Source organism: Daphnia pulex, chromosome 10 (genome assembly GCF_021134715.1).
Source record: "Daphnia pulex isolate KAP4 chromosome 10, ASM2113471v1".
Classification (NCBI taxonomy): Eukaryota; Metazoa; Arthropoda; class Branchiopoda; order Diplostraca; family Daphniidae; genus Daphnia; species Daphnia pulex.
The window spans coordinates 8,329,991-8,357,714 of NC_060026.1; the positions used below are offsets into that span (position 1 = coordinate 8,329,991).

A 27,724-nucleotide genomic window follows, 5' to 3' on the forward strand; every position below is an offset into this window, starting at 1 on the left:
GCAATCTCTTTAAGCGGACTCTTTTTTGTTTGCGAGATTGGTTTAGATTACTTAATCTTCCTTTGATCATACCAATTGGCAAAAAACCATTTGTAGGACAGAGAGGTACAAGTTATATCCATCGCCAGACTCTGTGTTTGTATCGTGGAAACCCAAGATAGTTATCGGTTCAAACTCGTCGTGTTCCAACTGCTGTGGTAATCGACATTCAGATGCAAATGTTCCCCCTTTTGTAAACTCACTTGGTTCTATGCTCTCCCATTCCAAAAACTGTAGTCCCGTGTAGATCTAAAGTCACATTTTGATAAAAAGAAAAAAAAAACAGCTGACTAAGATTCAAATTGAATTAGGATACATGTGTGTTGAGATAACAAGATATAGAAACAATGGTGATTAATGTTATTTGAACGTTATATCCGTTTTAAAAGCCTAAACATACCTTCACAAGAAATAAAATATTTTTGCTTGATCTCGACGTGATTTGAACACGCAACCTCCTGATCTGGAGTCAGGCGCGCTACCGTTGCGCCACGAAATCTTGATTTTCAATTGAATTACTATCGTTATAATTTGGGAACTACGGTGTCTTTTATAAAGGAATAGATTCTGATGGTAAGATTGATTATCACACGAACACATTTAGTCTTTTCAAAGAGTCAGTCAGATTAGTCAGGTTATTTTTTTATATTTCCTTGGATCTTTTGATCGCCACAAGCCTTGATTTCCTTAATGAAAGCTAACAAGCTTAGGCATGATAGTCGGCTACAATAGATGGGTTGTCGTCGTGCAATTTGTATCAAGAAATATACGATAGGGGTAAGCATCGATGGTTCAGTGGTAGAATGCTCGCCTGCCACGCGGGCGGCCCGGGTTCGATTCCCGGTCGATGCATTTTAATCACCATTGCCCAAGACAGATTGGTAGAATCTACTCTATTGAGTTTAGTTTGCTGATATTCTTGCGCAGTACGTATAAGGACGGTACTTAGTGGTTAGTGGTGGTTGAAGCAATCTCTTTAAGCGGACTCTTTTTTGTTTGCCAGATTGGTTTAGATTACTTAATCTTCCTTTGATCATACCAATTGGCGAAAAACCATTTGTAGGACAGAGAGGTACAAGTTATATCCATCGCCAGACTCTGTGTTTGTATCGTGGAAACCCAAGATAGTTATCGGTTCAAACTCGTCGTGTTCCAACTGCTGTGGTAATCGACATTCAGACGCAAATGTTCCCCCTTTTGTAAACTCACTCGGTTCTATGCTCTCCCATTCCAAAAACTGTAGTCCCGTGTAGATCTAAAGTCACATTTTGATAAAAGGAAAAAAAAAAACAGCTGACTAAGATTCAAATTGAATTAGGATACATGTGTGTTGAGATAACAAGATATAGAAACAATGGTGATTAATGTTATTTGAACTTTGTATGCGTTTTAAAAGCCAAAACATACCTTCACAAGAAATAAAATATTTTTGCGTGATCTCGACGTGATTTGAACACGCAACCTCCTGATCTGGAGTCAGGCGCGCTACCGTTGCGCCACGAAATCTTGATTTTCAATGTAATTACTATCGTTATATTTTGGGAACTACGGTGTCTTTTATAAAGGAATAGATTCTGATGGTAAGATTGATTATCACACGAACACATTTAGTCTTTTGAAAGAGTCAGTCAGATTAGTCAGGTTATTTTTTTATATTTCCTTGGATCTTTTGATCGCCACAAGCCTTGATTTCCGTAATGAAAACTAACAAGCTTAGGCATGATAGTCGGCTACAATAGATGGGTTGTCGTCGTGCAATTTGTATCAAGAAGTGTACGTGAGAGGCAAGCATCGATGGTTCAGTGGTAGAATGCTTGCCTGCCTCGCGGGCGGCCCGGGTTCGATTCCCGTTCGATGCATTTTAATCACCATTGCCCAAGACAGATTGGTAGAATCTACTCTATTGAGTTTAGTTTGCTGATATTCTTGCGCAGTACGTATAAGGACGGTACTTAGTGGTTAGTGGTGGTTGAAGCAATCTCTTTAAGCGGACTCTTTTTTGTTTGCCAGATTGGTTTAGATTACTTAATCTTCCTTTGATCATACCAATTGGCGAAAAACCATTTGTAGGACAGAGAGGTACAAGTTATATCCATCGCCAGACTCTGTGTTTGTATCGTGGAAACCCAAGATAGTTATCGGTTCAAACTCGTCGTGTTCCAACTGCTGTGGTAATCGACATTCAGACGCAAATGTTCCCCCTTTTGTAAACTCACTTGGTTCTATGCTCTCCCATTCCAAAAACTGTAGTCCCGTGTAGATCTAAAGTCACATTTTGATAAAAGGAAAAAAAAAAACAGCTGACTAAGATTCAAATTGAATTAGGATACATGTGTGTTGAGATAACAAGATATAGAAACAATGGTGATTAATGTTATTTGAACTTTTTATGCGTTTTAAAAGCCAAAACATACCTTCACAAGAAATAAAATATTTTTGCGTGATCTCGACGTGATTTGAACACGCAACCTCCTTATCTGGAGTCAGGCGCGCTACCGTTGCGCCACGAAATCTTGATTTTCAATGTAATTACTATCGTTATATTTTGGGAACTACGGTGTCTTTTATAAAGGAATAGATTCTGATGGTAAGATTGATTATCACACGAACACATTTAGTCTTTTGAAAGAGTCAGTCAGATTAATTAGGTTATTTTTTTATATTTCCTTGGATCTTTTGATCGCCACAAGCCTTGATTTCCGTAATGAAAGCTAACAAGCTTAGGCATGATAGTCGGCTACAATAGATGGGTTGTCGTCGTGCAATTTGTATCAAGAAGTATAAGAGAGGGGCAAGCATCGATGGTTCAGTGGTACCATCATAGTCTAACAAGTAGTGCAAGTTACACCTGTAGCTCCACGTATTCCCCAAGGTACATTCATTATGGAATTTTGTTATATTTTTCTCTCAATACAGTGTTCATGTTGCCTTGTGTATTTCAGGAAATAAAGTTAACTCGGAACCGAAAAGTGAAAGAGAGTAACCATAAGGAAAAGGGTGATGGCTCTACAACACAAGCAGGTGATTCTATACGGGTTTTGAAGGTGATATGGTGAAATAGCATACTATTTTTTCTTCATTGCAGAAGCTCTAAAAAACCTAACAACGGCAACATCAAATAAGACTGTAACCAAAGCCCAGAAGTCAAAAGGTACGATATGTAATAATTTGAATTATGAAACTGTAAGTCCAGATTATAACTTTTTATATTTGTGGTATAGTAACTCCTGCTGAAAAGCCAGAGTCTGATTCGTCTGTTCTGTAACAAGCTCACCCTTCTGTCCCTTTAGAAAGAGTTCTGAAAATCTAGATCACAATAGCTCTGAAGAATCTACGTCAGAGGACGAGGTGAAAGAAAGGAATTCAAATGACTGAAATACGCCTTCAGAACGGGAACTCATCCAGCAAAAGAAGAAGGGGGAGGGGGTGTTTCACGAACAAGATGAAGAGACCAGAAGATGAAACGGTAACTCAACCGATAGAAGGGGGTGTGGCTCACGTCCAAATGAGAGAAACCAGAGAAATTTTGGTGTAAAACGACGAGGTAATACAGGATGTTATTTCTGTAAGCGATGAAGACATATTGGGTAAGGAAAATGTCTTTATTGGTACACCTAAGTGACAACTACTAAAGATTTCTTTTGTTTACTTGTTTGTTGTTGTAGTAATCCAGCAGGCAGAAAAAGCAATGTTGGTACAGGTTGACGTTGCAAAAATGCTTATTGAGATCAAAATGGGAATACAGCAGCTGACTGACTTGTTCATGACGAGGAGACTTGAAATCGCTACCAACCTGCCTACACCAATTAATGGCTCGCCATGCTCAACTGACTGTGCCGATGAGTTGCCTGTGACAACTCCCAGCTAGCATGTCTTTATTGGTAAAATATTTTTTTCCGACAATATTCTTCGATCGGTAACCCACATATTGGTATAATATTATATTATTACTTTGTTGCGACAAGGTGGCTGTTAAATTTTTTTGTTATATTACCAATAAATGACTATTATCAAAGATGAATAAATTAATATAATTTTTTTTTATTTTCCCAATAACGGATCATTAAATAATGATTACATCGTTTTCTATGATAAAGCTATAGTCTTTTACATTTACCACATGTTCAAAATCCTAAATGATTGGATAGCTGCTGTCTTTTAAGCCGAGAGTGGGTTTGAACCATCGTCCTTTGTGTCACCAATCCAACACTATAACCACTACACCAGAAACGGTAATGATAATAAAGTCCCGATGTGACCGGATGGATAGTGCATACTTACACATTGTCATGGTTATAGCCCAGCGTGAGCAAAATCGATTTAATTTACATCAGTGTAGAAATTTATGATTATTGAGACTATTTGTTTCATAAGTCATTTGTTTGCTGCAAGTGGGTTTGAACCAACCTCCATAGAATTACCTATATGGATATATAATAATAGCAGATTTAACATTTCATCTCCTTAACGTTTAAGATAAATTATATTACGTTAGCGCGAAGGTAGAGTTTTAAATTCGAAGTACGTAAGTTAGTTGTTCGAGACTTGTGCAAGATATGGATTTTAAGAAAATTGGATTGTTCAGTTAGGCAATTGTATGCAGAACTAACGAATTGAATACGATATAAAACTTTTAGGATTTTGAACGCATGTTAAATGTAAAAGACTATAGCTTTTTCATAAAAAAAGGATTTATTATTTTTTTAATGGTCCGTTATTGGGAAAATAACAAAAAGTAATATTGATTTATTCATTTTTCATAATAGCCATTCATTGGGAAAACAACAAAACAATTTAACAGCCACCTTGACGCAGCAAAGTAATAATCTAATATTATACCAATATGTGGGTTATCGACCGAAGAATCTTCTCGGAAAACAATATTTTACCATTACGGGACTAGACTTATCCATTTTTTGGCCGTAGGAACATCCTTGGCGAGATCCTCTGCATCTGTCTATTGCCTGTCGGGACAAACCCCTATAGGGAATCCCCTCTTAACCCTTGTTTACGTGGCTTCTAGAAGTTAAAAACTTTTATTGCATCAAGTCGAAAAATATTAGTAACAACGATCTTGGTGTAGTGGTTATAGCATTGGATTGGTGACTCAAGGTGTGATGGTTCAAACCCACTCAAGGCCAAAATCAAGAACTTGTCTAATAACAAGTAGAAGATAAATAAATATTCCACGATGGACTATATAACCATAAACACAACAACCAGATTTCCGTCAAAATTTTAAAAGTAGTAAAACTTTTATTTTACCAATAAAAGTGAAAAAAGTAAAACAAGTTGAAAAAATATTGTGAGCCAACAAATTTGGGTGCAAAAATATATTGGAAAAATATTTAAAAAAATTATTTTACCAACATCTCAATTGTAGGAATATAATATTTTAGCAATATTTGGGAAATATACTCTGCTAGCTGGGCTCAGACGTTTTTCGAGGAACTTGAAGTTAAGATGAGGAATGATGCAACGCTAAAGACACAAATCAGAAACGTCCTGACCCTGGTGAGGACCAACAAGAGCCTAAAGGCTATTGTCAGAAATGTATTAAAGAGCCTTATGTCTAAAGAGCTCAGAATGATGTACTTCCCCCGTAAAAAAACTAAAGTTAAACACGTCTTTACTGATATGTAGATGATTTGTTCCTTTGTAATCGGTAAACTTTTAAAGCAATTCCCTTTTTTCTACCTGTTTTAATCTTTTTTGTTTACTCTTTAATTTAGACATAATTTGGCGTTGGGCCAGCAACACCAGCCAAGAGTTGACAAACGACACCATTCTAAAGGAAATGGGATTAGACACTTTCGCTAATGCAGCGGATGAGGACGGTGGGGTCGCTGATAGGAAGAAACTCACTGCCATTAAGAAAACTGCCATAGACAAGTTTTTAAAGCAAAAAGTACGACGTGGAACGGCAGACGAAGCCGTCAACAACGATTAAACTTAAAAAACACGTAATTTGGAGTTGTTTGCTCTTTGCTACCACGTTTAATAAACTATATTGGCAGCTATATCTGTTTTCGTTTCATTAATTAGCCCAATCCCCATTTTTGATCTGTTCCAATGCACCGTCTGTTTCAGAAACCTTGCATTGGCTTCAGTTCGTAACCGCACATATATGGTGATTTGGTACAACATTGTTGTTTACATATGATTCTTTATCATGGTTAAACATTGGCTTCAAATAACGGTCTTTCAAGATGGAGATGAGTCAGGCACAAGATAGAGCCAATATTCCACCGATATTCCACCAAGGTCGTATTGGCCCAATGCTAAAATTGGACGAATGGTGGACCTGTCTCATATCGATCTTGGAACAACGTTAAATTTGCTTCCAGCACAATATTGGTCCAATGCAGCAATTGTTTCAGAAATCTCATGTTGGTTGCAGTTCGTAACCGCACATATGTGGTGCATTCGCACAAAGGTACACTTTCTCCTTACAGTAGATTCAGTGAGATGATGCTTACGATGCGCGAAATGATGAGAATTCGTCCAGATGTGTAAATAGACAATACGACCGGTTAGTATCGTTGAACTTCCTGGAATTGGAGACAATTAGTTGGGCTAGATTTATCCCGGCTGTGGACGTCGACCACACCGAGGAGCTACAATCAGAGGCGGCCTGAAAGTAGGATGGGACGGTCCAACGGTTGCGTCTTCTGGCATCTGCAGAATTGAGCCTAAACACGGATGTCGTCTGCAAATTCCCAATGGGTAAACGGTGAATGGTCCTGAATCCAGATACTTACAACATTTCCTATTCAAAAAAAATATTCTAAGTCCACTGAAATACAAGTTACAAAGCCTGGACTCTCTACTGAGTCCAAGCCGACAACAAAGACAATTCAACGGGTATTTGACCTGAGGGGGAGGACTCAAGACTCGGGACAGGAAGGTTCAATGAAGAGACGCTTACTGTTTGAGTGTTTGTGAATGGATCATTGAGCTAACCTGAAATCGGCCAACTCAAGATGGTGTTTTGAGCCAGGACTCTTTTGTGCTTTCGTGGGGCCTCTAAAGTGAGAAATTCTCCCATGAGACTATTTCCTATAAACTCCGCTTACGCTTCGGCCTGGGGAGTTTTGTCAGATTGGTGTGTGGGAAGGCGTTCCGATCCCCTGTGCAATGACGTAACTGTGGTAGAAGCCTTTTTAGCCGACCAGGCAAATTCTAAGGCGTATAGCACGATTGGTGTTTATCGCTGGGCGGACCTCGATGGGCTGTCGTCGTTCATTTTGTATCAAGAAGTATACCAGAGGTGCAAGCATGGATAGTTCAGTGCTAGAATACGCGCCCGCCACGCGGGCGGCCCGGGTTCGATTCCCAATCGATGCATTTTAATCACCGTTGCCTACGACAGATTGGTAGAATCTACTCTATTGAGTTTATTTTGCTGATATTCTTGCCAGTACGCGTAAGGACGGTTCTTAGTGGTTAGTGGTGGTTGAAGCAATCTCTTTAAGCGGACTCTTTTTTGTTTGCGAGATTGGTTTAGATTACTTAATCTTCCTTTGATCATACCAATTGGCGAATAAACCATTTGTAGGACAGAGAGGTACAAGTTATATCCATCGCCAGACTCTGTGTTTGTATAGTTGAAACCCAAGATAGTTATCGGTTCAAACTCGTCGTGTTCCAACTGCTGTGGTAATCGACATTCAGACGCAAATGTTCCCCTTTTTGTAAACTCACTTGGTTCTATGCTCTCCCATTCCAAAAACTGTAGTCCCGTGTAGATCTAAAGTCACATTTTGATAAAAAGAAAAAAAAACAGCTGACTAAGATTCAAATTGAATTAGGATACATGTGTGTTGAGATAACAAGATATAGAAACAATGGTGATTAATGTTATTTGAACGTTATATCCGTTTTAAAAGCCTAAACATACCTTCACTAGAAATATTTTTGCTTGATTTCGACGTGATTTGAACACGCAACTTCCTGATCTGGAGTCAGGCGCGCTACCGTTGCGCCACGAAATCTTGATTTTCGATGTAATTACTATCGTTATATTTTGGGAACTACGGTGTCTTTTATAAAGGAATAGATTCTGATGGTAAGATTGATTATCACACGAACACATTTAGTCTTTTGAAAGAGTCAGTCAGATTAGTCAGGTTATTTTTTTATATTTCCTGGGATCTTTTGATCGCCACAAGCCTTGATTTCCGTAATGAAAGCTAACAAGCTTAGGCATGATAGTCGGCTACAATAGATGGGTTGTCGTCGTGCAATTTGTATCAAGAAGTATACGTGAGGGGCAAGCATCGACGGTTCAGTGGGAGAATGCTCGCCTGCCACGCGGGCGGCCCGGGTTCGATTCCCGGTCGATGCATTTTAATCACCATTGCCCAAGACAGATTGGTAGAATCTACTCTATTGAGTTTAGTTTGCTGATATTCTTGCGCAGTACGTATAAGGACGGTACTTAGTGGTTAGTGGTGGTTGAAGCAATCTCTTTAAGCGGACTATTTTTTGTTTGCCAGATTGGTTTAGATTACTTAATCTTCCTTTGATCATACCAATTGGCGTAAAACCATTTGTAGGACAGAGAGGTACATGTTATATCCATCGCCAGACTCTGTGTTTGTATCGTGGAAACCCAAGATAGTTATCGGTTCAAACTCGTCGTGTTCCAACTGCTGTGGTAATCGACATTCAGACGCAAATGTTCCCCCTTTTGTAAACTCACTTGGTTCTATGCTCTCCCATTCCAAAAACTGTAGTCCCGTGTAGATCTAAAGTCACATTTTGATAAAAAGAAAAAAAAAAACAGCTGACTAAGATTCAAATTGAATTAGGATACATGTGTGTTGAGATAACAAGATATAGAAACAATGGTCCTTTTCGTTTTAAAAGCCTAAACATACCTTCACAAGAAATATTTTTGCTTGATCTCGACGTGATTTGAACACGCAACCTCTTGATCTGGAGTCAGGCGCGCTACCGTTGCGCCACGAAATCTTGATTTTCGATGTAATTACTATCGTTATATTTTGGGAACTACGGTGTCTTTTATAAAGGAATAGATTCTGATGGTAAGGTTGATTATTTAGTAAAATTCGTTCGACAGAACTGTGTGTGACCTTTTATATTGAGCATATTTATAGCAAACATGACTTGAAGTATGGCAACAGTGCCATACAAAAAAAGATGAAGAGGTGTGTACGAAGCCTATGAGGCACCACACGTCGGTATACTAATCAGATCTTTTTTTGCTCTTGCATAGCAAGCATGTCTAAACATCGTAAATCTAGGCGTTCTCGTAAGACGGGTTCGAGTTCGAGTTCCGACTCTGTCTCGTCTGAGAGATCCGCCTCTTCTTCTAATTCTTTTTCAAGTACCTTTTCAGACATTACTAAGTTTAAACCAAAAAACTTTACGCTTAGCATACGCAAATCGTTGGTTCTCGCTAATTGGATTGCGAAAGGCATAGGTGAAAGAAACTTGAAGTCTGCTAGAGAGGCGTACAAGCCTATTGTCAAACGTGGCAAAAAGGCTAGTGTCAGTGCCTCTGATCTTTTCACGAATCCCAAATTGGACGAGACATTCTACGGGGCCCTTAAATCTGCCAAGAATTCGAGTGCAACAATGGCCAATATTGACCAATTGGAGAAAGTGTATCGAAAACAGACAGATTTCATCCTGGATATGGCCAAACCTCTCTTATTTCTCCTCAACAAGAAAAGAAAGAGAAGCAACAACGACTCCAAGGCCTTGAGATCCCTGTTAATGCTGTGGGTTCACCTGTTTCGCGAGATCACCCACTCTAGACGACTCAACATTCTGACACAGACTCATCCCAATCACATCGGTCTACTTTCCCGCGCAGCAGGAAAACTTCCAGTTGGAGGCGAGGATCTGTTTGGGACGGATTTTGTCAATGAACTCGTCTCTCAAGTCAAGACCGCCAGTTTGATAATCAGCTCTGTGGCTGGACCATCGACTTCGGCAACACCGGGGAAATCGAGCCGTTCACATCCTCTATACGGCTCTCCCAACGACAACAACAGTTTCGCCCGGTATGCAAATTATTTTTTAATTTCTTTTTTCCCTCAGTTATTGGCCGATTGCCAGTTCATTCCGTTATCACATAGGCCCGTCTGACAATGACCTGTGGGTTGTGCCGTTAGATTTTTTGTTTGTCTACTATTACAAAAAAAGCCGAATTTTTTTAACTGAAATTAATAACTAAACAGCAAAGGCGAATTTTCCCCTCTTTCAACGTAATATTCCACCAAACGCATCGATGGATAGCGTCCAGCTGGATATTTGGTCAACAGAGGTGGAGTTTATTAAAAAAAAAAAAAAAAAATTAGAAGGGGGGGGGGCAAGTAGAACAGACGAAGGAGAAGAAAGCTAAGTCGACAAAGGTTACAGTCTAGTCTTTCGAGGCCAAAAGATATACTTGCGTCGAGGGCGTTTCTGAAACTCGTCCAAATATTCACCTACCCTGCGTTTTGGTTTCTGTTCACAACCGAGGGCGTTTTTGGGTTACCCTTGCCTTTGCCTTGTCACTTGCCTTGGTGTAAAGCGGAATTGGCCGAGATGTCAATAACCTTTTGAATGTTTCATCGCTTCTTCTCTCCCTGATTGCATGGCGGAAAACAAGACCGACACCACCGTTATCTACATAAAATCGTTGCACATAAGTCCGACTGAAACTTTTTATGTGCTACGAGCGTGAGAAGGAGCTGCAGAACAAAGACGTAGGTCAGCGCCCCTACTCTCTCCTCTACGCTTGCTGTAAACCCGGGTAACATCTCATCCGCCCGCCAAAAACAAGAGATCTCTCCTTGAACTGTCACGGAAGTTGGTCATTCTGCTCTCTCTCTGACCCTCATGCCAATATTTAAGAACTTACGAAATCTCTCAAATGTGTTGGAGTCGATTCCGAAATGTCTTTTCCCCTTGCCCAACTGAGTAAGGCTCAACTCTCTGAGCCCCTCCATCACGTACTGAGCGACTTAATGTTTCTTTTCAATTTGTCCTGTCAAATGCGAAAAAAAAAAAAAAAAAATATATTTGCCTACATCAGTCAGATACCCCCAATCATGGAATCCTTTTTTTGATGTCACAACAATTGCTCCTTCTCTCCCTGAAATGTCTCGGAAGCTGGTATCTCTGCTCTTGACTCCCACACTACTAGAAACATACGAATCTCTTCAAATTTGTTTGAGTCGATTCCGAAATGTGTTTTACAATTGGCCAAATAAGTAAAACTCAACACTCTAGGCCCCTCCATCGTGTGTCATTCGGGACCGAGCAACTTTATGTTTCTTTTCAATTTGTTCTGTCAAATGCGTGGAAACACATTTGGATTGTACTGTAGCATTGCGCAATGCCACCAACTCCGCTTCTCTCTTGCTCAACAACAACAAACTTCGTGATCCCGTTCCCCGTCACTACAATAGGCCACGGGACTAGTTAGCGCTTAGGGTGAATCTTCACGGCACCAGAGAAAAAGAGTCCGAATTATCCTAGACTTCGGCCATTGGGCCAGACAGTCTATGTTCAAACAGCTTTACCACAGGGAGATGGGCGATGGACCATCCAACCTGATCGCCATCCATCTGACATCATCTTGGAATCACAGTCAAACCCTCTGCTGTGTTGTGGTTCTATTTTCGCTCTTTTCCCTATACCTCGTCAGCTTTTGCTTTGAACACACAGTTCTGTCGAACGAATTTTACTAAATAATTGTAAAATTGTTTGAGCGCTAGCGCTGAACAATTGGGATTATTTACTAAAATGAAAAGAGAGACAGAACTGTCTCTCCCACCCGCCCGCCGCTGCTTTTCATATTTTTAGTAATTAATAATGATCAGACTCGTTTTTGCTTTTGTTATTTTTCAGTGGAAATAATAACGATTACAGCCGGGAAAAGGAGACAAGACAAGATCGACAATCTGAGAAATTTAGCAACAAAAAGTAATCATGTTTCCTTTTCTTGTTGCCTTTCCTCCGTGTTACTTTATATTTCAGTGCTTCTAAAGTCTGATTAGTATACCGACGTGTGGTGCCTCATAGGCTTCGTCCACACCTCTTCATCTTTTTTTGTATGGCACTGTTGCCATACTTCAAGTCATGTTTGCTATAAATATGCTCAATATAAAAGGTCACACACAGTTCTGTCTCTCTTTTCATTTTAGTAAATAATCCCAATTTTTCAGCGCTAGCGCTCGAACAATTTTACAATTATCACACGAACACATTAAATCTTTTGAAAGAGTCAGTCAGATTAGTCAGGTTATTTTTTTATATTTCCTTGGATCTTTTGATCGCCACAAGCCTTGATTTCCGTAATGAAAGCTAACAAGCTTAGGCATGATAGTCGGCTACAATAGATGGGTTGTCGTCGTGCAATTTGTATCAAGAAGTATACGTGAGGGGCAAGCATCGATGGTTCAGTGGTAGAATGCTCGCCTGCCACGCGGGCGGCCCGGGTTCGATTCCCGGTCGATGCATTTTAATCACCATTGCCCAAGACAGTTTGGTAGAATCTACTCTATTGAGTTTAGTTTGCTGATATTCTTGCGCAGTACGTATAAGGACGGTACATAGTGGTTAGTGGTGGTTGAAGCAATCTCTTTAAGCGGACTCTTTTTTGTTTGCGAGATTGGTTTAGATTACTTAATCTTCCTTTGATCATACCAATTGGCGAAAAACTATTTGTAGGACAGAGAGGTACAAGTTATATCCATCGCCAGACTCTGTGTTTGTATCGTGGAAACCCAAGATAGTTATCGGTTCAAACTCGTCGTGTTCCAACTGCTGTGGTAATCGACATTCAGACGCAAATGTTCCCCCTTTTGTAAACTCACTTGGTTCTATGCTCTCCCATTCCAAAAACTGTAGTCCCGTGTAGATCTAAAGTCACATTTTGATAAAAAGAAAAAAAAACAGCTGACTAAGATTCAAATTGAATTAGGATACATGTGTGTTGAGATAACAAGATATAGAAACAATGGTGATTAATGTTATTTGAACGTTATATCCGTTTTAAAAGCCTTAACATACCTTCACAAGAAATAAAATATTTTTGCTTGATCTCGACGTGATTTGAACACGCAACCTCCTGATCTGGAGTCAGGCGCGCTACTGTTGCGCCACGAAATCTTGATTTTCAATGTAATTACTATCGTTATATTTTGGTAACTACGGTGTCTTTTATAAAGGAATAGATTCTGATGGTAAGATTGATTATCACACGAACACATTTAGTCTTTTGAAAGAGTCAGTCAGATTAGTCAGGTTATTTTTTTATATTTCCTTGAATCTTTTGATCGCCACAAGCCTTGATTTCCGTAATGAAAACTAACAAGCTTAGGCATGATAGTCGGCTACAATAGATGGGTTGTCGTCGTGCAATTTGTATCAAGAAGTATACGTGAGGGGCAAGCATCGATGGTTCAGTGGTAGAATGCTCGCCTGCCTCGCGGGCGGCCCGGGTTCGATTCCCGGTCGATGCATTTTAATCACCATTGCCCAAGACAGATTGGTAGAATCTACTCTATTGAGTTTAGTTTGCTGATATTCTTGCGCAGTACGTATAAGGACGGTACTTAGTGGTTAGTGGTGGTTGAAGCAATCTCTTTAAGCGGACTCTTTTTTGTTTGCCAGATTGGTTTAGATTACTTAATCTTCCTTTGATCATACCAATTGGCGAAAAACCATTTGTAGGACAGAGAGGTACAAGTTATATCCATCGCCAGACTCTGTGTTTGTATCGTGGAAACCCAAGATAGTTATCGGTTCAAACTCGTCGTGTTCCAACTGCTGTGGTAATCGACATTCAGACGCAAATGTTCCCCCTTTTGTAAACTCACTTGGTTCTATGCTCTCCCATTCCAAAAACTGTAGTCCCGTGTAGATCTAAAGTCACATTTTGATAAAAGGAAAAAAAACAGCTGACTAAGATTCAAATTGAATTAGGATACATGTGTGTTGAGATAACAAGATATAGAAACAATGGTGATTAATGTTATTTGAACGTTGTATGCGTTTTAAAAGCCAAAACATACCTTCACAAGAAATAAAATATTTTTGCGTGATCTCGACGTGATTTGAACACGCAACCTCCTGATCTGGAGTCAGGCGCGCTACCGTTGCGCCACGAAATCTTGATTTTCGATGTAATTACTATCTTTATATTTTGGTAACTACGGTGTCTTTTATAAAGGAATAGATTCTGATGGTAAGATTGATTATCACACGAACACATTTAGTCTTTTGAAAGAGTCAGTCAGATTAGTCAGGTTATTTTTTTATATTTCCTTGAATCTTTTGATCGCCACAAGCCTTGATTTCCGTAATGAAAACTAACAAGCTTAGGCATGATAGTCGGCTACAATAGATGGGTTGTCGTCGTGCAATTTGTATCAAGAAGTATACGTGAGGGGCAAGCATCGATGGTTCAGTGGTAGAATGCTCGCCTGCCTCGCGGGCGGCCCGGGTTCGATTCCCGGTCGATGCATTTTAATCACCATTGCCCAAGACAGATTGGTAGAATCTACTCTATTGAGTTTAGTTTGCTGATATTCTTGCGCAGTACGTATAAGGACGGTACTTAGTGGTTAGTGGTGGTTGAAGCAATCTCTTTAAGCGGACTCTTTTTTGTTTGCCAGATTGGTTTACATTACTTTATCTTCCTTTGATCATACCAATTGGCGAAAAACCATTTGTAGGACAGAGAGGTACAAGTTATATCCATCGCCAGACTCTGTGTTTGTATCGTGGAAACCCAAGATAGTTATCGGTTCAAACTCGTCGTGTTCCAACTGCTGTGGTAATCGACATTCAGACGCAAATGTTCCCCCTTTTGTAAACTCACTTGGTTCTATGCTCTCCCATTCCAAAAACTGTAGTCCCGTGTAGATCTAAAGTCACATTTTGATAAAAGGAAAAAAAAACAGCTGACTAAGATTCAAATTGAATTAGGATACATGTGTGTTGAGATAACAAGATATAGAAACAATGGTGATTAATGTTATTTGAACGTTGTATGCGTTTTAAAAGCCAAAACATACCTTCACAAGAAATAAAATATTTTTGCGTGATCTCGACGTGATTTGAACACGCAACCTCCTGATCTGGAGTCAGGCGCGCTACCGTTGCGCCACGAAATCTTGATTTTCGATGTAATTACTATCCCTATATTTTGGTAACTACGGTGTCTTTTATAAAGGAATAGATTCTGATGGTAAGATTGATTATCACACGAACACATTTAGTCTTTTGAAAGAGTCAGTCAGATTAGTCAGGTTATTTTTTTATATTTCCTTAGATCTTTTGATCGCCACAAGCCTTGATTTCCGTAATGAAAGCTAACAAGCTTAGGCATGATAGTCGGCTACAATAGATGGGTTGTCGTCGTGCAATTTGTATCAAGAAGTATACGAGAGGGGTAAGCATCGATGGTTCACTGGTAGAATGCTCGCCTGCCACGCGGGCGGCCCGGGTTCGATTCCCGATCGATGCATTTTAATCACCATTGCCCAAGACAGATTGGTAGAATCTACTCTATTGAGTTTAGTTTCCTGATATTCTTGCGCAGTACGTATAAGGACGGTACTTAGTGGTTAGTGGTGGTTGAAGCAATCTCTTTAAGCGGACTCTTTTTTGTTTGCCAGATTGGTTTAGATTACTTAATCTTCCTTTGATCATACCAATTGGCGAAAAACCATTTGTAGGACAGAGAGGTACAAGTTATATCCATCGCCAGACTCTGTGTTTGTATCGTGGAAACCCAAGATAGTTATCGGTTCAAACTCGTCGTGTTCCAACTGCTGTGGTAATCGACATTCAGACGCAAATGTTCCCCCTTTTGTAAACTCACTTGGTTCTATGCTCTCCCATTCCAAAAACTGTTGTCCCGTGTAGATCTAAAGTCACATTTTGATAAAAAGAAAAAAAAAACAGCTGACTAAGATTCAAATTGAATTAGGATACATGTGTGTTGAGATAACAAGATATAGAAACAATGGTGATTAATGTTATTTGAACGTTATATCCGTTTTAAAAGCCTAAACATACCTTTACAAGAAATATTTTTGCTTGATCTCGACGTGATTTGAACACGCAACCTCCTGATCTGGAGTCAGCCGCGCTACCGTTGCTCCACGAAATCTTGATTTTCGATGTAATTACTATCGTTATATTTTAGGAACTACGGTGTCTTTTATAAGGGAATGAATATCCCAAATATCCCAATCAGCTAAAAGCCAACGAACTGCGTAAAATTTTTCTTCATATTGGACCAGTAATCTTCAAGGGAATTTTATAAACAGAAAAGTAAACCCATTTTTGTATTAAGAGTTGGAAATTCGTATTCTCTGCTCTAGTATACGTTGTCTAAAACCTACTCTTAATTGGCTCAAGATTTTTTGCAATATTTTACTTTTCAATTTGGAGAAATTTATAGCAAGAACCACCTCATTCACAATGTTCATTCACTCATTCATTTAGTTGATGACTTGAGATCGATGGCTCACTTAATTAATTTTTTCTCTGCTTTTCCATATGAAACTTTCTGGGGTCACGTGAAGATGCTTTAAAAATGCTTTTTAAAATTGGGTTCCGTCTTTTGCAATGATAACAACTAATAAATAATAAATAATAACACTAGTATTTCCCCATATGGATTTCAGAGTTTGGCGTAATGTTGTATTCAGCTCGTCATTTCATAGATCAATGTCGTACAGAAATGCAGTATTTGCAGAAGGTTGGTTCACCGATGTAACTTAAATTTTGCAGTGTAATTTTCAAGCTGGGTCCTATGCTAAACCAATGTAGGAATTCAACTACTGCGAATAATCCTCACTTTAATATGTAATGTTGGCAAAATTGTGGCTATGATTAGAATTTTTGTATTGGACTGGCAAGTTTGACCAAATGCGGTACCAAACTCTTCATCATTATGTCTGCTTTGGTCTAAGCTGAGAAAATCGGTGTCAGCGGAATGTTGGTTAACCTATCAGAAACTTGTCCCTATTCTAAACTAATCTTGAAATCCTTTCATTACAAATTATTTGTTGGATACATTGGTTATCTGCGATGTACAAAACATGAAAATCTCAATGGTGCATACAGACATTAGGTTGGTAGCGGGGTACTTACATTGGTTGAACCTAACTTTTCAAACGTGGCCCAATTTGCATATTGGCCTGGCTGTTTAAAACGTAATTCCAATATTTTTCAAGCCGTGACCCCATTTGCATTCATTTAAATAGATTAACCAACGCTAACCTTACCGAAATGAACATAGGCTTGACATATTGGGCAATATTGCGAGCAATATTGTTTCTTGCCCGTGAATCAGGCACGTCAGTTGATGTTGATTTCCACCATGGCCCACCAAGTTATCCGATTTTGCAACAATATTGTGTTTTTGATCCAAACAAGTGAAATGGCTAATTATGCCCCTTCCCAGAACCTAATTTTGTAAAAAACAGAACCAAAACGAAACTGCCAAATACTAATTATGCCGAGCCTTCATCATCATCATCGGAGCGTCCGGCAACAAAGAAGTCTAACAAGTAGTGCAAGTTACACCTGTAGCTCCACGTATTCCCCAAGGTACATTCATTATGGAATTTTGTTATATTTTTCTCTCAATACAGTGTTCATGTTGCCTTGTGTATTTCAGGAAATAAAGTTAACTCGGAACCGAAAAGTGAAAGAGAGTAACCATAAGGAAAAGGGTGGTGGCTCTACAACACAAGCAGGTGATTCTATACGGGTTTTGAAGGTGATATGGTGAAATAGCATACTATTTTTTCTTCATTGCAGAAGCTCTAAAAAACCTAACAACGGCAACATCAAATAAGACTGTAACCAAAGCCCAGAAGTCAAAAGGTACGATATGTAATAATTTGAATTATGAAACTGTAAGTCCAGATTATAACTTTTTATATTTGTGGTATAGTAACTCCTGCTGAAAAGCCAGAGTCTGATTCGTCTGTTCTGTAACAAGCTCACCCTTCTGTCCCTTTAGAAAGAGTTATGAAAATCTAAATCACAATAGCTCTGAAGAATCTACGACAGAGGACTAGGTGAAAGAAAGGAATTCAAATGACTGAAATACGCCTTCAGAACGGGAACTCATCCAGCAAAAGAAGAAGGGGGAGGGGGTGTTTCACGAACAAGATGAAGAGACCAGAAGATGAAACGGTAACTCAACCGATAGAAGGGGGTGTGCTCACGTCCAAATGAGAGAAACCAGAGAAATTTTGGTGTAAAACGACGAGGTAATACAGGATGTTATTTCTGTAAGCGATGAAGACATATTGGGTAAGGAAAATGTCTTTATTGGTACACCTAAGTGACAACTACTAAAGATTTCTTTTGTTTACTTGTTTGTTGTTGTAGTAATCCAGCAGGCAGAAAAAGCAATGTTGGTACAGGTTGACGTTGCAAAAATGCTTATTGAGATCAAAATGGGAATACAGCAGCTGACTGACTTGTTCATGACGAGGAGACTTGAAATCGCTACCAACCTGCCTACACCAATTAATGGCTCGCCATGCTCAACTGACTGTGCCGATGAGTTGCCTGTGACAACTCAGACGTTTTTCGAGGAACTTGAAGTTAAGATGAGGAATGATGCAACGCTAAAGACACAAATCAGAAACGTCCTGACCCTGGTGAGGACCAACAAGAGCCTAAAGGCTATTGTCAGAAATGTATTAAAGAGCCTTATGTCTAAAGAGCTCAGAATGATGTACTTCCCCCGTAAAAAAACTAAAGTTAAACACGTCTTTACTGATATGTAGATGATTTGTTCCTTTGTAATCGGTAAACTTTTAAAGCAATTCCCTTTTTTCTACCTGTTTTAATCTTTTTTGTTTACTCTTTAATTTAGACATAATTTGGCGTTGGGCCAGCAACACCAGCCAAGAGTTGACAAACGACACCATTCTAAAGGAAATGGGATTAGACACTTTCGCTAATGCAGCGGATGAGGACGGTGGGGTCGCTGATAGGAAGAAACTCACTGCCATTAAGAAAACTGCCATAGACAAGTTTTTAAAGCAAAAAGTACGACGTGGAACGGCAGACGAAGCCGTCAACAACGATTAAACTTAAAAAACACGTAATTTGGAGTTGTTTGCTCTTTGCTACCACGTTTTATAAACTGTATTGGCAGCTATATCTGTTTTCGTTTCATTAATTAGCCCAATCCCCATTTTTTATCTGTTCCAATGCACCGTCTGTTTCAGAAACCTTGCATTGGCTTCAGCTCGTAACCGCACATATATGGTGATTTGGTACAACATTGTTGTTTACATATGATTCTTTATCATGGTTAAACATTGGCTTCAAATAACGGTCTTTCAAGATGGAGATGAGTCAGGCACAAGATAGAGCCAATATTCCACCGATATTCCACCAAGGTCGTATTGGCCCAATGCTAAAATTGGAGGAATGGTGGACCTGTCTCATATCGATCTTGGAACAACGTTAAATTTGCTTCCAGCACAATATTGGTCCAATGCAGCAATTGTTTCAGAAATCTCATGTTGGTTGCAGTTCGTAACCGCACATATGTGGTGCATTCGCACAAAGGTACACTTTCTCCTTACAGTAGATTCAGTGAGATGATACTTACGATGCGCGAAATGATGAGAATTCGTCCAGATGTGTAAATAGACAATACGACCGGTTAGTATCGTTGAACTTCCTGGAATTGGAGACAATTAGTTGGGCTAGATTTATCCCGGCTGTGGACGTCGACCACACCGAGGAGCTACAATCAGAGGCGGCCTGAAAGTAGGATGGGACGGTCCAACGGTTGCGTCTTCTGGCATCTGCGGAATTGAGCCTAAACACGGATGTCGTCTGCAAATTCCCAATGGGTAAACGGTGAATGGTCCTGAATCCAGATACTTACAACATTTCCTATTCAAAAAAAATATTCTAAGTCCACTCAAATACAAGTTACAAAGCCTGGACTCTCTACTGAGTCCAAGCCGACAACAAAGACAATTCAACGGGTATTTGACCTGAGGGGGAGGACTCAAGACTCGGGACAGGAAGGTTCAATGAAGAGACGCTTACTGTTTGAGTGTTTGTGAATGGATCATTGAGCTAACCTGAAATCGGCCAACTCAAGATGGTGTTTTGAGCCAGGACTCTTTTGTGCTTTCGTGGGGCCTCTAAAGTGAGAAATTCTCCCATGAGACTATTTCCTATAAACTCCGCTTACGCTTCGGCCTGGGGAGTTTTGTCAGATTGGTGTGTGGGAAGGCGTTCCGATCCCCTGTGCAATGACGTAACTGTGGTAGAAGCCTTTTTAGCCGACCAGGCAAATTCTAAGGCGTATAGCACGATTGGTGTTTATCGCTGGGCGGACCTCGATGGGCTGTCGTCGTTCATTTTGTATCAAGAAGTATACCAGAAGTGGAGCATAGATAGTTCAGTGCTAGAATACGCGCCCGCCACGCGGGCGGCCCGGGTTCGATTCCCAATCGATGCATTTTAATCACCGTTGCCTACGACAGATTGGTAGAATCTACTCTATTGAGTTTATTTTGCTGATATTCTTGCGCAGTACGCGTAAGGACGGTTCTTAGTGGTTAGTGGTGGTTGAAGCAATCTCTTTAAGCGGACTCTTTTTTGTTTGCGAGATTGGTTTAGATTACTTAATCTTCCTTTGATCATACCAATTGGCGAATAAACCATTTGTAGGACAGAGAGGTACAAGTTATATCCATCGCAAGACTCTGTGTTTGTATCGTGGAAACCCAAGATAGTTATCGGTTCAAACTCGTCGTGTTCCAACTGCTGTGGTAATCGACATTCAGACGCAAATGTTCCCCCTTTTGTAAACTCACTTGGTTCTATGCTCTCCCATTCCAAAAACTGTAGTCCCGTGTAGATCTAAAGTCACATTTTGATAAAAAGAAAAAAAAAACAGCTGACTAAGATTCAAATTGAATTAGGATACATGTGTGTTGAGATAACAAGATATAGAAACAATGGTGATTAATGTTATTTGAACGTTGTATCCGTTTTAAAAGCCTAAACATACCTTCACAAGAAATAAAATAATTTTGCTTGATCTCGACGTGATTTGAACACGCAACCTCCTGATCTGGAGTCAGGCGCGCTACCGTTGCGCCACGAAATCTTGATTTTCGATGTAATTACTATCTTTATATTTTGGTAACTACGGTGTCTTTTATAAAGGAATAGATTCTGATGGTAAGATTGATTATCACACGAACACATTTAGTCTTTTGAAAGAGTCAGTCAGATTAGTCAGGTTATTTTTTTATATTTCCTTGGATCTTTTGATCGCCACAAGCCTTGATTTTCGTAATAAAAGCTAACAAGCTTAGGCATGATAGTCGGCTACAATAGATGGGTTGTCGTCGTGCAATTTGTATTAAGAAGTATACGAAAGGGGTAAGCATCGATGGTTCAGTGGTAGAATGCACGCCTGCCTCGCGGGCGGCCCGGGTTCGATTCCCGGTCGATGCATTTTAATCACCATTGCCCAAGACAGATTGGTAGAATCTACTCTATTGAGTTTAGTTTGCTGATATTTTTGCGCAGTACGTAAAAGGACGGTACTTAGTGGTTAGTGGTGGTTGAAACAATCTCTTTAAGCGGACTCTTTTTTGTTTGCCAGATTGGTTTAGATTACGTAATCTTCCTTTGATCATACCAATTGGCGAATAAACCATTTGTAGGACAGAGAGGTACAAGTTATATCCATCGCCAGACTCTGTGTTTGTATCGTGGAAACCCAAGATAGTTATCGGTTCAAACTCGTCGTGTTCCAACTGCTGTGGTAATCGACATTCAGACGCAAATGTTCCCCCTTTTGTAAGCTCACTTGGTTCTATGCTCTCCCATTCCAAAAACTGTAGTCCCGTGTAGATCTAAAGTCAAATTTTGATAAAAAGAAAAAAAAACAGCTGACTAAGATTCAAATTGAATTAGGATACATGTGTGTTGAGATAACAAGATACAGAAACAATGGTGATTAATGTTATTTGAACGTTATATCCGTTTTAAAAGCCTAAACATATCTTCACAAGAAATATTTTTGTTTGATCTCGACGTGATTTGAACACGCAACCTCCAGATCTGGAGTCAGGCGCGCTACCGTTGCGCCACGAAATCTTGATTTTCGATGTAATTACTATCGTTATATTTTGGGAACTACGGTGTCTTTTATAAAGGAATAGATTCTGATGGTAAGATTGATTATCACACGAACACATTTAGTCTTTTGAAAGAGTCAGTCAGATTAGTCAGGTTATTTTTTTATATTTCCTTGGATCTTTTGATCGCCACAAGCCTTGATTTTCGTAATAAGAGCTAACAAGCTTAGGCATGATAGTCGGCTACAATAGATGGGTTGTCGTCGTGTAATTTGTATCAAGAAGTATACGAAAGGAGTAAGCATCGATGGTTCAGTGGTAGAATGCTCGCCTGCCACGCGGGCGGCCCGGGTTCGATTCCCGGACGATGCATTTTAATCACCATTGCCCAAGACAGATTGGTAGAATCTACTCTAATGAGTTTAGTTTGCTGATATTCTTGCGCAGTACGTATAAGGACGGTACTTAGTGGTTAGTGGTGGTTGAAGCAATCTCTTTAAGCGGACTCTTTTTTGTTTGCCAGATTGGTTTAGATTACTTAATCTTCCTTTGACCATACCAATTGGCGAAAAACCATTTGTAGGACAGAGAGGTACAAGTTATATCCATCGCCAGACTCTGTGTTTGTATCGTGGAAACCCAAGATAGTTATCGGTTCAAACTCGTCGTGTTCCAACTGCTGTGGTAATCGACATTCAGACGCAAATGTTCCCCCTTTTGTAAACTCACTTGGTTCTATGCTCTCCCATTCCAAAAACTGTAGTCCCGTGTAGATCTAAAGTCACATTTTGATAAAAAGAAAAAAAAAACAGCTGACTAAGATTCAAATTGAATTAGGATACATGTATGTTGAGATAACAAGATATAGACACAATGGTGATTAATGTTATTTGAACGTTATATCCGTTTTAAAAGCCTAAACATACCTTCACAAGAAACATTTTTGCTTGATCTCGACGTGATTTGAACACGCAACCTCCTGATCTGGAGTCAGGCGCGCTACCGTTGCGCCACGAAATCTTGGTTTTCAATTTAATTACTATCGTTATATTTTGGGAACTACGGTGTCTTTTATAAAGGAATAGATTCTGATGGTAAGATTGATTATCACATGAACACATTTAGTCTTTTGAAAGAGTCAGTCAGATTAGTCAGGTTATTTTTTTATATTTCCTTGGATCTTTTGATCGCCACAAGCCTTGATTTTCGTAATAAAAGCTAACAAGCTTAGGCATGATAGTCGGCTACAATAGATGGGTTGTCGTCGTGCAATTTGTATCAAGAAGTATACGAAAGGGTTAAGCATCGATGGTTCAGTGGTAGAATGCACGCCTGCCTCGCGGGCGGCCCGGGTTCGATTCCCGGTCGATGCATTTTAATCACCATTGCCCAAGACAGATTGGTAGAATCTACTCTATTGAGTTTAGTTTGCTGATATTCTTGCGCAGTACGTAAAAGGACGGTACTTAGTGGTTAGTGGTGGTTGAAACAATCTCTTTAAGCGGACTCTTTTTTGTTTGCCAGATTGGTTTAGATTACTTAATCTTCCTTTGATCATACCAATTGGCGAATAAACCATTTGTAGGACAGAGAGGTACAAGTTATATCCATCGCCAGACTCTGTGTTTGTATCGTGGAAACCCAAGATAGTTATCGGTTCAAACTCGTCGTGTTCCAACTGCTGTGGTAATCGACATTCAGACGCAAATGTTCCCCCTTTTGTAAACTCACTTGGTTCTATGCTCTCCCATTCCAAAAACTGTAGTCCCGTGTAGATCTAAAGTCACATTTTGATAAAAAGAAAAAAAAACAGCTGACTAAGATTCAAATTGAATTAGGATACATGTGTGTTGAGATAACAAGATATAGAAACAATGGTGATTAATGTTATTTGAACGTTATATCCGTTTTAAAAGCATAAACAATCCTTCACAAGAAACATTTTTGCTTGATCTCTACGTGATTTGAACACGCAACCTCCTGATATGGAGTCAGGCGCGCTACCGTTGCGCCACGAAATCTTGATTTTCAATGTAATTACTATCGTTATATTTTAGGAACTACGGTGTCTTTTATAAGGGAATGAATATCCCAAATATCCCAATCAGCTAAAAGCCAACGAACTGCGTAAAATTTTTCTTCATATTGGACCAGTAATCTTCAAGGGAATTTTATAAACAGAAAAGTAAACCCATTTTTTGTATTAAGAGTTGTAAATTCGTATTCTCTGCTCTAGTATACGTTGTCTAAAACCTACTCTTAATTGGCTCAAGATTTTTTGCAATATTTTGCTTTTCAATTTGGAGAAATTTATAGCAAGAACCACCTCATTCACAATGTTCATTCACTCATTCATTTAGTTGATGACTTGAGATCGATGGCTCACTTAATTAATTTTTTCTCTGCTTTTCCATATGAAACTTTCTGGGGTCACGTGAAGATGCTTTAAAAATGCTTTTTAAAATTGGGTTCCGTCTTTTGCAATGATAACAACTAATAAATAATAAATAATAACACTTGTATTTCCCCATATGGATTTCAGAGTTTGGCGTAATGTTGTATTCAGCTCGTCATTTCATAGATCAATGTCGTACAGAAATGCAGTATTTGCAGAAGGTTGGTTTACCGATGTAACTTAAATTTTGCAGTGTAATTTTCAAGCTGGGTCCTATGCTAAACCAATGTAGGAATTCAACTACTGCGAATAATCCTCACTTTAATATGTAATGTTGGCAAAATTGCGGCTATGATTAGAATTTTTGTATTGGACTGGCAAGTTTGACCAAATGCGGTACCAAACTCTTCATCATTATGTCTGCTTTGGTCTAAGCTGAGAAAATCGGTGTCAGCGGAATGTTGGTTAACCTATCAGAAACTTGTCCCTATTCTAAACTAATCTTGAAATCCTTTCATTACAAATTATTTGTTGGATACATTGGTTATCTGCGATGTACAAAACATGAAAATCTCAAAGGTGCATACAGACATTGGGTTGGTAGCGGGGTACTTACATTGGTTGAACCTGACTTTTCAAACGTGGCCCAATTTGCATATTGGCCTGGCTGTTTAAATCGTAATTCCAATATTTTTCAAGCCGTGACCCCATTTGCATTCATTTAAATAGATTAACCAACGCTAACCTTACCGAAATGAACATAGGCTTGACATATTGGGCAATATTGCGAGCAATATTGTTTCTTGCCCGTGAATCAGGCACGTCAGTTGATGTTGATTTCCACCATGGCCCACCAAGTTATCCGATTTTGCAACAATATTGTGTTTTTGATCCAAACAAGTGAAATGGCTAATTATGCCCCTTCCCAGAACCTAATTTTGTAAAAAACAGAACCAAAACGAAACTGCCAAATACTAATTATGCCGAGCCTTCATCATCATCATCGGAGCGTCCGGCAACAAAGAAGTCTAACAAGTAGTGCAAGTTACACCTGTAGCTCCACGTATTCCCCAAGGTACATTCATTATGGAATTTTGTTATATTTTTCTCTCAATACAGTGTTCATGTTGCCTTGTGTATTTCAGGAAATAAAGTTAACTCGGAACCGAAAAGTGAAAGAGAGTAACCATAAGGAAAAGGGTGATGGCTCTACAACACAAGCAGGTGATTCTATACGGGTTTTGAAGGTGATATGGTGAAATAGCATACTATTTTTTCTTCATTGCAGAAGCTCTAAAAAACCTAACAACGGCAACATCAAATAAGACTGTAACCAAAGCCCAGAAGTCAAAAGGTACGATATGTAATAATTTGAATTATGAAACTGTAAGTCCAGATTATAACTTTTTATATTTGTGGTATAGTAACTCCTGCTGAAAAGCCAGAGTCTGATTCGTCTGTTCTGTAACAAGCTCACCCTTCTGTCCCTTTAGAAAGAGTTATGAAAATCTAGATCACAATAGCTCTGAAGAATCTACGTCAGAGGACGAGGTGAAAGAAAGGAATTCAAATGACTGAAATACGCCTTCAGAACGGGAACTCATCCAGCAAAAGAAGAAGGGGGAGGGGGTGTTTCACGAACAAGATGAAGAGACCAGAAGATGAAACGGTAACTCAACCGATAGAAGGGGGTGTGGCTCACGTCCAAATGAGAGAAACCAGAGAAATTTTGGTGTAAAACGACGAGGTAATACAGGATGTTATTTCTGTAAGCGATGAAGACATATTGGGTAAGGAAAATGTCTTTATTGGTACACCTAAGTGACAACTACTAAAGATTTCTTTTGTTTACTTGTTTGTTGTTGTAGTAATCCAGCAGGCAGAAAAAGCAATGTTGGTACAGGTTGACGTTGCAAAAATGCTTATTGAGATCAAAATGGGAATACAGCAGCTGACTGACTTGTTCATGACGAGGAGACTTGAAATCGCTACCAACCTGCCTACACCAATTAATGGCTCGCCATGCTCAACTGACTGTGCCAATGAGTTGCCTGTGACAACTCAGACGTTTTTCGAGGAACTTGAAGTTAAGATGAGGAATGATGCAACGCTAAAGACACAAATCAGAAACGTCCTGACCCTGGTGAGGACCAACAAGAGCCTAAAGGCTATTGTCAGAAATGTATTAAAGAGCCTTATGTCTAAAGAGCTCAAAATGATGTACTTCCCCCGTAAAAAAACTAAAGTTAAACACGTCTTTACTGATATGTAGATGATTTGTTCCTTTGTAATCGGTAAACTTTTAAAGCAATTCCCTTTTTTCTACCTGTTTTAATCTTTTTTGTTTACTCTTTAATTTAGACATAATTGGGCGTTGGGCCAGCAACACCAGCCAAGAGTTGACAAACGACACCATTCTAAAGGAAATGGGATTAGACACTTTCGCTAATGCAGCGGATGAGGACGGTGGGGTCGCTGATAGGTGTTGAGTTGAATAAAAGAGTTTACATGTTGCTGAATGTACTTTGTTCAACATACCAGGCTCTGTCTTATAGTCACACGTGTGCCAATACAATTTACCATTATTACATCCTCATTACACACGATTATTCACAGTACCTTAGTGACAGGAGAGACAGAGAGAGAAGAAGCTAGTGGCGAGCTTGACAGTAACGAGGAAAGGGTTGAGGTGGATGCTAAACAGCATCTCATCTGACGGGTGTGGGTTTTGCCGCTCAACACTCTCCCTCAAAACATACAAACGGAAGATGGATTTATTCAAAAGAGGAAAAAGGGGGATTAGGATGTTGCTACTTAATCGGTGAATTTTCTCACTCCAATTCTGAAGTCGATTGTGCGATATCAGGGTGTTTCTTGCTTAACCACGCTACAGGGCCACCATGCAAGAGAAAATGGATACTTCCAGAGGTGGAACGGCATTGGTTTCGATCGCCGGCGGAGTTAGCGTCGGTGTATCCGATGAGTCCACATTGGCTTCCACCTAGCCAGACCTGTCCGACGGCGTATGCAATGTCCGGTCTAGTCATCAGTGCGACGTAGAGGAGGGCGCCGACTGCTGCACGGTAAGGGTACGGAAAGGCAGTCTTCTCTCCCTCGCCCTTTGAGACGTTGTCTGATGCGAGATGGACACTTGGGTCGGCCGGGA

The 27,724-nt window shown here is 39.6% G+C and overlaps 8 non-coding genes across 8 annotated transcripts; 2 read left to right on the forward strand and 6 right to left on the reverse strand.

Moving 5' to 3' along the window:
* Nucleotides 1-466: 466 nt before the first annotated feature.
* On the reverse strand, nt 467-538 carry Trnaw-cca. Its single transcript has one exon. It is a non-coding gene; the product is annotated as a tRNA-Trp (tRNA).
* Nucleotides 539-820: 282 nt separating this feature from the next.
* Trnag-gcc lies at nt 821-891 on the forward strand. Its single transcript has one exon. It is a non-coding gene; the product is annotated as a tRNA-Gly (tRNA).
* Nucleotides 892-1,473: 582 nt separating this feature from the next.
* On the reverse strand, nt 1,474-1,545 carry Trnaw-cca. The gene has a single exon. It is a non-coding gene; the product is annotated as a tRNA-Trp (tRNA).
* Nucleotides 1,546-12,447: 10,902 nt separating this feature from the next.
* Trnag-gcc lies at nt 12,448-12,518 on the forward strand. Its single transcript has one exon. It is a non-coding gene; the product is annotated as a tRNA-Gly (tRNA).
* Nucleotides 12,519-14,102: 1,584 nt separating this feature from the next.
* Nucleotides 14,103-14,174, reverse strand: Trnaw-cca. The gene has a single exon. It is a non-coding gene; the product is annotated as a tRNA-Trp (tRNA).
* A 933-nt stretch (nt 14,175-15,107) lies between these two features.
* Nucleotides 15,108-15,179, reverse strand: Trnaw-cca. Its single transcript has one exon. It is a non-coding gene; the product is annotated as a tRNA-Trp (tRNA).
* A 5,930-nt stretch (nt 15,180-21,109) lies between these two features.
* On the reverse strand, nt 21,110-21,181 carry Trnaw-cca. The gene has a single exon. It is a non-coding gene; the product is annotated as a tRNA-Trp (tRNA).
* A 1,930-nt stretch (nt 21,182-23,111) lies between these two features.
* On the reverse strand, nt 23,112-23,183 carry Trnaw-cca. Its single transcript has one exon. It is a non-coding gene; the product is annotated as a tRNA-Trp (tRNA).
* Between the last annotated feature and the right edge of the window lie 4,541 nt (nt 23,184-27,724).